This window comes from Ranitomeya imitator, chromosome 4 (genome assembly GCF_032444005.1).
Source record: "Ranitomeya imitator isolate aRanImi1 chromosome 4, aRanImi1.pri, whole genome shotgun sequence".
In the NCBI taxonomy this organism is placed as follows: domain Eukaryota; kingdom Metazoa; phylum Chordata; class Amphibia; order Anura; family Dendrobatidae; genus Ranitomeya; species Ranitomeya imitator.
Window position 1 is genome coordinate 123937005 of NC_091285.1, and position 13581 is coordinate 123950585.

Here is a 13581-nt window from a genome sequence, read left to right on the forward strand (position 1 = left end):
ATGTGACAGCGCCTGGTAAAGAGCTGATCCACCGTGACATGCCTTATACAGGGGCATGCACTGCTCTGTGCTGAAAAATGCATTTTCTGGATGGGACTCGGTTGTGTGCATCTGGTCTCTCAGTAACAAACAGCCCTTTGGGGACAACCATTAAATTGGTGTGTTCAATGGTGAATACGAGTTTGACACCCCTGATCTAAGACAAGTGACCATCATTTACCTAGCCAAATCAGTTCTCATGCTTCGCACTGACGAGGGCCAACAGCCCAAAACACCGGGTCTGCAAATTGAGATACTGATTTGGCTTTTATCCTAAGTCATATTGCACGATTAGTTAAAGAGTTGATTGTGACTTGTAGGATCGCTACTTCCAACAGGTGGCGTTATAGAGTTAAGTCCTCTTTTTTTCAGAAGAGGCAATTTGCATATTTAATTTCCCAGAGGAGCATTGCACGGTGAACAAGCCTCCTTATCTTGACAAGCCAGCTGGTATTTCAAACTCCCTAAGGAGAAACGTTACCCCTTAGACCCCAGTCCAGAGCCTCTCACCTAGCCAAATCAGTTCTCATGCTTCGCACTGACAAGGGCCAACAGCCCAAAACACCGTGTCTGCGAATTGAGATACTGATTTGGCTTTTATCCTAAGTCATATTGCACGACTCGTTAAAGGGTTGATTGTGACTTGTAGGATTCCTACTTCCAAAAGGTGGTGCTATAGATTTTAAGTCCTCTTTTTCTCAGAAGAATCAATTTACATACATCATTTTACTGTCATGTACTAGTGGTGTTACGCTTAATGGCTTCTTTTTGTCTTCCATTTCATATCATACTGTATCTAGTGATGAGCACACCCGATCTGCAACATTCAAGGTTTGTATGGAACATTGCCTGCTCGGGTTCAACCACACCGAACCCAAACAGACAATGTTCGGAGTTTGCTCATCAGAAAATAAAAATCACTTCTCTCCCTTTTGCTGAGGTCCTGACCTGTGTGGAGAGTCTTCTTGACCAAGGGAATCCCTAGCTAGGAATCCTGAAAAGGATTCCCTGGGATACGATGACATATTTACACAATGTGGAAGTGCATGGAAGAGGACTGAAGAGGACCCTCCGCGTCTGCCGGTACTACAGCAAAGGGGTAAGTAGCAATATATATATTTTCTTTTTACTATCTGATCAGTGATGAGGATGTGGTGGACAGATCCTCCACTCCTCTGAGTCTCCATACCCATTGAGTTCAGTGGAGATGATAGTTTTGGGGTGCTGAACTCGAACCCGGATTTTCTTGTGTGTTTGGGACGGAACTGCTTGAACTGAACTTTGGCAGGTTCACTTCTCACTAATCATATTTTGGGTCTAAGATGTATAAATGTGATCAAGTTACATATTTTTTTAATTCCAAAGCTTTGAGTTTTCTAGATAAGTAACTTTACAAACAGAATGATATTAACAATTGGTCAAACTAACCAACAATGCAGAACAATTTATTTAAAGTGTAATTCTAAAAAAAAAAAAAAAAAACTTTGAGCAGAGAATTAGACTGCAACTAAACAAGTGAGGCATAGTTGAAATCAGTAGGCCTCACCCTACATTATACTATCCTCAAAGTTTCCATTTAAGGCAAAAAAATCACATAGTATTCTATATCAGCACTTCGTAATATATAATTTTTCACATTTGTGCAACATAAGCTTTGCAATAATTCTGCAATGGAAATGTTAAATGCTTACCAGAGTCATGCAGAAGGAACTGCTGCTGGATACCATCAATATTGATCCCCTGGAACTCCTGGGGAATAACAAGTTGATCAAGGGTTTAAGGCAACCTTGGAATATTGACAAGTAGATCTTACCAGCGGCGGACACCGCGTTAGACGCGCCACCTTTTAAACTACACTCGGGCGGGCTCCATTGTACTACTTGCTAACTCATCATCAAGTTAACGTTTTCGGGTGGGCCTCAAGTAATCACTTGTGATTTTACCATCAAGTTATGTTCACTGATATGCCACAAGGTACACTCCTACTCACCTCTTCTTTAGACATCTACGCCAAGTGATTCATATTAGCCTTTTCAATGAAAAATCGGAAGATTTACACCTTTTGTTCTTACTGGACATAAATTTTCATCTGGGAGATTATTCTCCCATATATCTCTACAGAGTGAGCCGCCATATGTTCTTTTAGTTGATTTGGGTACAGTGACACCCATTTTGTCTTAGAATTTGTTTTAGTCTTTGCCTGATGAAGAGACGTATGTAGTCTCGAAAGCTTGCAATTTGTTACCATCTTTTCAGTTAGCCATTAAAAGGTATCAACCACTGAGGACGCTCAATTCTAAATATTTTTCTATCTACTGGCTAACATGGTACCAAGATATATTTCTTTCCTGTACCCATTTTGTCACAATTCAAGAGCAGTCGGTTTACTGAAGAAGGTCGTGTTGAGACCGAAACGTTTATTTATTTTGGACTGCAATTAAATATCACTTTCTAAGCAACAGATGCATATAAGTTGAGTGCCAATTTATTATATTATATATTCACTGGTTCGGGGAACCTATCTTGTGCACCAACACAGCTGTGCCACAATATACTTCACTTGTCACATGGCAACTGTTTAATATCTTTGTACACTTGTAGGTTACAAGAAGTGAGGGGAGTGTAACACGACTATATAACATATAATCACAGCTGTATCCTGCATTACAGCTCAGTCCTATTTATTGCTTTTAGTTGCAGTACCAAGAAAAGCCGCTACTTTACCTACATAACTGGATGTCGTAGATAATGAAGGGATGAGACGACCAAAGGCTATGGAACCTCATTCTGATGCTCCATAAACGTTGCCTACAGCCATTTTTGGTTCCGCTGCGCAGCATGAGACCCGGTGACTCTGAAGAGCGGTGACATCAGTAACCTCACCGCTCTTCAGTTATTCCGGGTCTTGCGCTGAGCTCGGCGACTGTGAAGAGCGGTATTGTTACTACCGTCACCGCTCTTCAGTGTCGTTGGATCTCGCCAGGTCTGGGCTAGTAGTGGGGGTGTCTGATAGACACCTCTCCATTACTTACACCAAGGATTGATGGCAGCTGACATTACGTAGCTGACATCAACCCTAACAATCATTACACTTACCAGAATTAAATGCTCTGGTGGCTGGGAAAATTAGTAGAGTTAGCGCTATTCCCAGGTGCCGGTTGCTAACTACAACTGTCATCATCCTTGCCAGGTCTCCCTGCGAAGCATTTCTGCTGTATTTACATGCGCTGATCTCAGGCCACTAAAAGAGTGTGATTGACAATACTGAAGTCGTTCGCTTGTTTCCCGGCCTCTTTACACCAACTGAGAAAGAATGAAGGGAACAGAACAATCACAATTAGATCAAGCTGTCCCCATACAGTATCCTGTTTTCAGCAGCACAACTACAGTTTATACCGGCAATGTGCTGCTGAGAACAAGGATTTCTGTTCCCACATAAAGTCCAATCACTCCATGAATAGGCAGCATTTTGCTTGTTTAGTATAATACACCCCATAGTCCTCCATATATTATAATACACTCCTCAGTCCTCCATATAGTATAATACACTCCTCAGTCCTCCATATAGTATAATACACTCCTCAGTCCTCCATATATTATAATACACTCCCCATAGTCCTGCATATAGTATAGTACACTCCTCATAGTCCTCCATATATTAAAATACACTGCAATTTCTCCATATAGTATAATACACTCCTCAGTCCTCCATATAGTATAATGTACAGCCACAGTCCACCATATAGTATAATACACTCCTCAGTCCTCCAAATAGTATAATACATTCCTCATAGTGCTCCATATGGTATAATGCCCTGCCATTGTCATCCATGTAGTACAATTCACTTCTCATAGTATAATGCACCCCATAGTTCTTCATATAGTATAATGTATTCCCCATAGTCCTCGATACAGTATAATGCAGCCCACATATAGTATAATGATGCCACCCCAGAGTATAATGCAGCCACCCCACAGAATATATTGTAGCCCTCTGAGTATAATGTAACCCCCCAGAGAATATAATGCAGCCCCCTCATATACAGTCCCTGCATATATAATATATGGTAGCCCCCTCATAGAGCATAATGCAGCCCCCATAGAATATAATGTAGCCCCTCCATAGAATATAATACAGCACCCCATAGAATGTAATACAGCCCCCCATAGAATGTAATACAGTCCACCTCCCCATAGAATATAATACAGCCCCATAGAATATAATATAGCCCCCAGAGAATGTAATACAGCCCCCCTTAGAATGTAATGCAGCCCTCCCACATAGAATGTAATACTGCCCTTTCCCATAGAATGTAATATAGCCCCCCCATAGAATGGAATGCAGCCAGCCCCCATAGAATGTAATGCAGCACAGCCCCCATAGAATGTAATGCAGCACAGCCCCCATAGAATGCAATGCAGCACAGCCCCCATAGAATGCAATGCAGCACAGCCCCCATAGAATGCACTGCAGCACAGCCCCCATAGAATGAAATGCAGCATTCGAACTGCTTCATCAATCCAAGTTTTATGTGTAAGGGAGGAAAAACAATGTTCTTCCTATCCACTAGAGGATCAAGGATGGCATTTTTATCACCAGATGCCAAACTCTGTTGCTTAGGCCATTCAGTTTTCACCCAATGCTCTGCTGTAGCTCTACTGTCCCAGTAGCACAGAAAACAAGGGTGTTCTGTGTACCCTCCTTGCAGACCCAAAAGAAAGTTAACCATTTTCAAATCAACACAAATTAACTACCCATAAACATTATATTGTAACCTCTCTAGAACAATCTTAATGTTTTTATATTAAGTTTTACAGAATGACCTATTGGTACAGAGCCATACTTATTTCCATTGTGTAACAGAACACATTTTAAACTTCTTTTGGAACTATCAATAAAAAAGCCTCCAATCCCTTGAATCATATGCTGGAAGTCCCATAAAGAGAAGTAGCCTTCAACATCGTTACTATAGACAAGCTTGCCATCTGAATGGAAGTACTTACGCAGTTCTGCTTCCCTGTTACGATAAAATGAGACACTTGTACCAGGTTTCAACATTCGATTCTCTTGTAGTCTTGAAGCCAATAGTTCAGCAGACTCTTTTGGTAGATAAAGATCTCTAACCAGATCATTCAAAGCAGACTGAGAAAACAGAATTGGTTTGTCACCATCTTCATCACATGGCTGAAAAATATCTGGACTGTCTTCTTCATCAGTATAACAATGTGAGGAGAGTTCTGTGTCAACTTTTTCTGGAAGCGCAGTAAATTTTGGAACAGGTATGTCTTCTGTGATGTAGCGATGTCCTTGCTGTGCAGTGAATAGACAGTGACCCATATAAAGTTCAAACAAAGTTCTGCTTATTTCACAGCATACTCACAAACCGGAAAAGAAAACAAACAAGTCCTTCGGTATGCAGCCGGGAAAAAAATAACAACAGTCCACAGTCCGCTGCCGTGAGCGTATTACACCCCCATGTACGCTGGGGTGTCTGGCTTTTCAGGCTCTGACTGGCCCGTGTTTCTCCACACGGAAGGAGCTCTGCACAAGCCTCCTGCTAGGTCTGAATCCCAGACCAGACTGACACACCCAAACTCTCTTGCTGGGGTTTTTTTTTCTATGCTCCAGATTCTATGGCCATGGGCCACTATAAGATCTGGGCTGGAGGAAACGGACCGGCCCCACTACCATCCTGCAGTCCGTTTCAAAATAAAACCCCATACCAGGTTTTCCTGAATAAATTCTGGGACAAATAACTTGACCCAGTTCACACTTACTTTTATTCTTCCCTGTGTCTCACAGGCAACCTGCTGTGAGCACAGGGCACTCCAGCGGATCTAATATGCTTCTAAGCACATCCTGGGGGATACATAGCGACCCTCGCATATGACACCGGTCACTGCCTCACATACCCCCCCCCTCTGTTCAGACTTGTGGGGTTGAACATTTGTCAGCATACATGGTGCCCGTGACAGGGCATCTGCATTTCCCTGTGATTTCCCAGCCCGATGTTCCACAGAGAAGCTGAAGTTTTGTAGGGACAAGAACCATCTGGTGACTCGGGCATTCCTTTCCTTTGCATTTCTCATCCAGACAAGGGGTGAATGGTCTGTTACCAACCGAAATTGACGCCCGAGCAAATAGTAGCGTAGGGACTCCAAGGCCCATTTAATCGCTAAGCACTCCTTCTCCACTACGCTATAATTTTTCTCTGCCGGGGTCAGTTTCCTGCTTAAATAGGTGACTGGATGCTCATCCCCGTTCACCTCTTGCGACAGCACCGCTCCTAAGCCTACCTCTGAGGCATCGGTTTGCACAATAAAGGTTTTCTTGAAGTCGGGGCTGATGAGGACCGGCTGTCCACACAACGCCGACTTCAGAGACTGGAACGCTTCCTCTGCTTGAGGATTCCACTTGACCATCACCGTTTTCTTCCCTTTTAACAGGTCCGTTAGGGAAGCCGATTTACCAGCAAAATTGGGTATAAACCGACGGTAATACCCAATGATGCCAAGGAATGCCCTCACTTGTTTGGAACTTAAGGGCTTGGGCCAGTTTTGAATGGCCTCAATTTTGTTCACTTGAGGTTTGATAACCCCCCGGCCGATCACGTATCCCAAGTACCGGGCTTCCGTGAGACCTATCACACATTTCTTTGGGTTTGCTGTTAACCCTGCGGCTCTAAGAGACTCTAGCACTGAGCCCCATGTAACCCAAAAGGTAAGACAATGTATTGAAAGAGACCCTCTGGGGTTATAAAAGCAGTCTTTTCCTTCGCTGACTCTGTTAAGGGAACCTGCCAGTAACCTTTCGTGAGATCCAGCGTGGTGAAGTACTGGGCCTTCCCCAGTCTCTCAATTAGCTCGTCCACCCGTGGCATGGGATACAGGTCAAATTTTGACACTTCATTTAACTTCCTAAAGTCATTACAGAAGCGTAATGACCCATCAGGTTTTGGTATAAGTACAATGGGGCTAGCCCACTCACTTCGGGACTCCTCAATGACTCCCAACTGAAGCATTTGCTTTACCTCGGCCGCGATGGCTTGCCTTCGGGCTTCTGGCACTCGGTACGGTTTCATCCGCACCTTTACCCGGGGCTCAGTGACAATGTCATGCTGAATCACTGAGGTTCGCCCCGGCAGCTCTGAGAATACATCCATATTCTGCTGTACCAAAGCTCGAGTCTCCCGCCGCTGCTGTTTTGTGAGGGCATCATTGACTTTTACCTCACACCTGGCTGTGTCCTTGGCCAGGGCCAGAGGGACCTCCGATTGTATGACCGTAGTTGCATCTGTGACCAAACATTCTCGGTCCTTCCAGGCCTTTAGCAGGTTTACATGGTACAACTGCTCGGGTTTTCTTTTCCCGGGTTGGTACACTTTGTAATTCACTTCCCCCACCTTTCCCCGTATCTCATATGGCCCTTGCCACTTGGCCATGAGTTTACTCTCTGGGGTGGGCACTAGTACCAACACCCGGTCTCCTTCTTTAAAGGACCTGACCGTGGCCCTTTTATTATAGGTACGGCTCTGAGTGGCCTGGGCATCCAACAGATGCTCCTTTACGATGGGTTGCACGACTGCAATCCGATCCTGCATACTTCCCACATACTCGATAACACTCTTATGTGGAGTGGGCTCCTGTTCCCATGTCTCTTTGGCTAGATCCAGCAGCCCCCTCGGGTGCCTGCCATACAATAGCTCAAATGGGGAGAACCCCGTGGACGCCTGCGGTACCTCGCGTATGGCGAACATTAAATATGGCAATAACATATCCCAATCCTTCCCATCCTTGGCGACCACCTTTTTGAGCATGGCCTTGAGGGTCTTATTAAACCTCTCGACCAACCCATCGGTTTGTGGATGGTACACTGACGTATGCAACTGTTTAATTTGGAGCAATTTACATAGCTCCCTAGTCACTTTAGACATAAAAGGGGTTCCCTGATCTGTAAGGATCTCCTTGGGGAGCCCAAGACGACAAAACATGGCAAACAGTTCACGGGCTATTAGTTTAGCCGAAGTGTGCCGGAGCGGTATCGCCTCTGGATACCGGGTGGCGTAGTCTACGACTACTAATATGTGCTGATGGCCCCGGGCGGATTTTACTATTGGTCCCACCAGATCCATCGCTATCCGCTCAAAGGGTACTTCTATGATGGGCAGAGGTACTAACGGACTCCGGTAGTGTGTGGTGGGTGAGGTTAGTTGACACTCAGGACTAGTGTCACAGTACTTTGTAACCTCAGCGTAGACACCAGGCCAAAAGAACCTCTGTAATATGCGCTCTAACGTCTTTTTGGCCCCCAAGTGCCCCCCCAACATGTGAGTGTGAGCCATTTCGAGCACCGCCCGACGATAGGGTTGGGGCACTACCAGTTGTTCCACCACCTCATCCCGGATTTTATCAACCCTGTACAGTAACTCCTGGATGACCGCCATCCGGGGAAACTCCTTTTCTGCACCAGGTTGTTGTGCCACCCCATTTACCTCGATTACTCTTTCCCTTGCCCGGGTCAGAGTGGGATCCTGGAGCTGGGCAGTCCCAAACTTACCAGGTGACACCTCCAGCTCATGAATTGGTGGATTCTCTTCCACTTCCCCTGCCAATACCTCTAGGGGAAACCTATCGGGATTACACACTGTCCCTATCGTGGCGACCCCTACGGCAGGTATCCCTGACTCGGGATCTTCGGGTTCTGCACCCGGAATGCTTTTTACCCTGAGAGGGTTAACTCTGGTCTCCCAGAGGGATCAGAACAACGGTAAGTCTCTACCCAACACAGTCCCATACGGAAGAGTTTTTACCACTCCCACCACATGTTTTATCTCTCCACATGGGGTGGAGAACGTGACCTCCGCAGTCGGGTACTCTCGGAGGTCCCCATGTATGCACACTACCCCCACCTTTCGTCCAATAGGACTGTCCCCAGCAACCAAGGACCCGTGTACCAGGGTCACCAAGCTCCCCGAGTCCAAGAGAGCATCCGTTTGGTACCCCTTAACGAGCACTCTGCACAGCTGAGGTTCGGTACCGGCAGGGTCTGTAGTGGCAATGCAGACTGGCTGGGCATACATAGACACGTGGCGGGTATACCCGCAGTCCATGGGTTCTGTTGTTAGGGGACAATTAGCAACCACATGTCCAGGTTCTTGGCACCGCCAACACGTAACGACTGTGGCACGAGGTAACCTTGGAGCCAGTTTAGGGGACACAGGTCTGTGGTCACTCTCTTTCCGAGACAACCCCTCAGCACGGACTCGGTCCGGTCTTGTCCCAGTGGAGGGCCGTGGACTTTTCTCAGACTCCTGAGCTGGCGGAGCCTTACGTGACAGCCGAAGCGGAGCAGTGTCCCGTATAAAGTCCTGGGTGGCCTTACATCGCTCTACCAGGCCTACAACCTGGTCTAGGGTACCCGGGTCCCCTTGACCCACCCAACGCTGAATGGCCGCTGGCAGAGCCCTCACCAGTCGGTCGACCACCACCCTCTCCACTATCTGACTTGTGGATAAAGTCTCAGGTTGGAGCCACCGTTTCACAAGCTGCAATAAGTCAAAAATCTGAGACTGGGCAGGCTGGGCTTCCACAAAAGTCCAAGAAAACACCCGTTGAGCTCTCACATAAGTATTAACCCCCAGTCGGGCAAGGATCTCACCTTTTAACTTGGAATAGTCCTGGGCATCCTCCTGACTGAGGTCAAAGTAGGCCTTTAGCGCATCACCCCTCAAGAACAGAGCCACAACTTCAGCCCACTGTGCTGCTGGCAGATTCTCCCGTTCTGCCATGTGCTCATAGACGGTGAGGAAAGCTTCCACGTCATCTTCCGGACTCAATTTCCTCAAAGCGGAGCGGACCTTGTCACGGGCATCGCGACGTTCCGGGGTCGGTGCTGGAGGTGCCTCTCGCAGGGCTGTAATTTGCTACAGCAACAGATTATTAGTTTGTTGCTGTTGTTGCTGTGTGAGGACTAGCTGCCTCAGGATCTCCTCCATTTTGTCTGTAGGCCTGAATTGCAATGTAGCAGGCTTAATAACCGACATGCAAATGGCGTTGGGGTATGCCTTAATTCACACTGCTCCGCATTCTCCAACCAATTGTGATGTAGCGATGTCCTTGCTGTGCAGTGAATAGGCAGTGACCCATATAAAGTTCAAACAAAGTTCTGTTTATTTCACAGCATACTCACAAACCGGAAAAGAAAACAAACAAGTCCTTCGGTATGCAGCCGGGAAAAAAATAACAACAGTCCACAGTCCGCTGCCGTGAGCGTATTACACCCCCATGTACGCTGGGGTGTCTGGCTTTTCAGGCTCTGCCTGGCCCGTGTTTCTCCACACGGAAGGAGCTCTGCACAAGCCTCCTGCTAGGTCTGAATCCCAGACCAGACTGACACACCCAAACTCTCTTGCTGGGTTTTTTTTTCTATGCTCCAGATTCTATGGCCATGGGCCACTATAAGATCTGGGCTGGAGGAAACGGACCGGCCCCACTACCATCCTGCAGTCCGTTTCAAAATAAAAGCCCATACCAGGTTTTCCTGAATAAATTCTGGGACAAATAACTTGACCCAGTTCACACTTACTTTTATTCTTCCCTGTGTCTCACAGGCAACCTGCTGTGAGCACAGGGCACTCCAGCGGATCTAATATGCTTCTAAGCACATCCTGGGGGACACATAGCGACCCTCGCATATGACACCGGTCACTGCCTCACACTTCACTACGGGCAACTGGTCCCTATGGGAGGTGGAGCCGCATATTCATGACTGTAATCGGCGGCACCACGTGACCGTACACACAGGAGAAGGTGCGGCGAGGACAGGACGCTGCGTGGGAGCCGGGTGAGTATTTTATTAACAGCGGGCGCACAGGGGGTGAGAGGGGGGTGGGGACCGGGTGTCTTTATTTTAAACACGAAAAAAAAAGGATTTTTCATATCTTCTCGCCAGCGAATGCTGCTGGAGAAAAGATATGAACCACGTGGGGGGACAGCACTTACTGTAGCGCTATCTCCTGCACGGCACACGGACTGCACACGGACAGCATCCATGTGCGGTACGTGTTTTACACGGACCCATTGACTTTAATGGGTCCATGTAATCCATGCGCTCCCACGAACACTGACATGTCTCCGTGTTTTGCACACGGACACACGGTCCGTGAAAACACGCTGACATGTGCAGAGACACATTGATTTTAATGTGTCTACGTGAGTCAGTGTCTCCGGTACGTGAGGAAACTGTCACCTCACGTACCGGAGCCACTGACGTGTGAAACCGGCCTTATGTAGGTACATGTATTAAAAGGAACTGGTGACAACAGAAAGCAGTGTAAGCTTGGAAAATTGTACTAGCAAAACAGCTATGCAAAAAAGTAATCTTTTTGTTTCCTATTTTATAAATTGTTTGGTTTAAATAGTTGCTACACGTGTGCTTGTTAAATTAGTTATGTAAAATGTAACCTTTTTTGTATTTTTTCATGCATATTTTTTGCTTAACTCCTTTCTGCCATTGGACTGAATCACCCCCCGTTCGCCCCATTCAAAATAAAACAATAAAAAAATCAAACCTGCACATATTTGGCATCACCACGTTCAGAATCGCCCTATCTATCAATAAAAAAGAAGAATTAACCTGATCGCTATATGGCGTAGCGAGAAAAATTCCAAACGCCAGAATTACGTTTTTTTGGTTGCTGTGACATTGCATTAAAATGCAATAACAGGCAATCAAAAGAACGTATCTGCACTAAAATAGTATCATTAAAAATGTCAGCTTGGCTCGCAAAAAATAAGCCCTCACCCAACCTGAGATCCCAAAAAGTGGAGATGCTACAGGTCTTGGAAAATTGAGCATTTTTTTTTTTTTTTTTTAAGCAAAGTTTGGAATTGTTTTTCACCACTTACATAAAAAATATCCTAGACATGTTTGGTGTCTATGAACACATAATGACCTGGGGAATTATAATGGCAGGGCAGTTTTAGCATTTAGTGAACCTAGCAAAAAGCGCAAACAAAAAACCAGTGTGGGTTTGCACTTTTTTTTTGCAATTTCACCTTACTTGGAATATTTTTCCCGTTTTCTAGTACAAGACATGGTGAAACCAAAAGTATAACTTGCCCGGCAAAAAATAAGCCCTCAAATGGCCATATTGACAGAAAAATAATAAAAAGTTATGGCTCTGGGAAGAGGGGAGCGAAAAATGAAAATGCAAAACCGATAAAGCTCCTGTCATTAAGGGGTTAAATTCTCTGGTTCTTAACAAAAATTCGGTAAAAAGCTTTGATCTCAAGTTGAATATAGAAGAATTTGCCGAATCCTACATCCACAGAAGATTTGTGATTAGTTCTCTCACAAATTGTAAATAACCTCCCTGCCAAGTTTCTTCAAAAACTGTGTGCAAGTGTATCTAGAAGAATTGATGCTGTGTGGAGGGTAAAGGGCGATCCCATCAACATCGATTTGTTTTAGAATTCTCTGTTTTCATTCAATTTTCATTTTGTATTTTGATTAAAAAAACTATTCTCAGACACTTCTGCATACTATTACTACTTTGTGCTTAAGAGGAAATATGTTTGTGAGCATTCTATAGCACATTATGCTAAAAAAAATGTGTACAGACTAAGCAATTAATTTTTAATAAATGGAAGAATGTTTATGCATCATGTACTGCATATCTAAGACATTTTTCAAAAGTCCAGGTAAAGGTTGTTAATGTGTAATATAATGCCAATAATGCTACCAAAATAATCATCCTAATGTACTCTGCCCAGAAAAAGCATGACCAATCTGTAGATTATTGAGATAGCAGTGGTAAAAATGTTGACTCTGCTTGTTATTTCCCCATTGGGGCACTGCGCACAACAACAATTTCATGACTTATATCCTCTCTATGATACTAAAGAGAAGCAAGTAAATAGCTACATTAGCATTTAGTGGTAAAGCAAATAACTAGCACGGCCATATCCACTTAGTATGATTTAAATATGACGGCCTTTTGGAATTGCAAATAGCAGATGTTAAACTATACATGAAACATTATTTTGACTTTAATGACTAGCATAAACCAGTCAAGCAGAACTTTAAGAGGCTTGAATGTGTCATATTTTTAATCAAATGGATGTTTATATTAGGCTTACTCCACAATTTCAATGCTGAAATGAAAAACCAAATATTCTTAGGCTTTTAAATTCCACTACATAATGTAAAAAGGAAATGCAAAAATTTAAAGTGGTCAAAACTGGACTGACTTAACTTGCATTTAATCCTGTTTCACTTTCAAATGGATAGATGAATAATTTCAAAATTAAAGAGGTCTTCACTTTCACTTAAAATACCCGAAGAAATAAACAGTAGGTACCCATCCTCCCTGGCACTGCATAAGTCTATTTGGTTTGGCTACATTGGTAACATCACATTAGCAGCCCTCATCACTTCTGAAGTCAATCTCTAAGTTCATTGGTGGTGCCAAGGAACCTAGAATTGTCATCCTGAAGAATAACTCATTGGACATTTTAGAGAAATGAATGTTATGCTGGTTC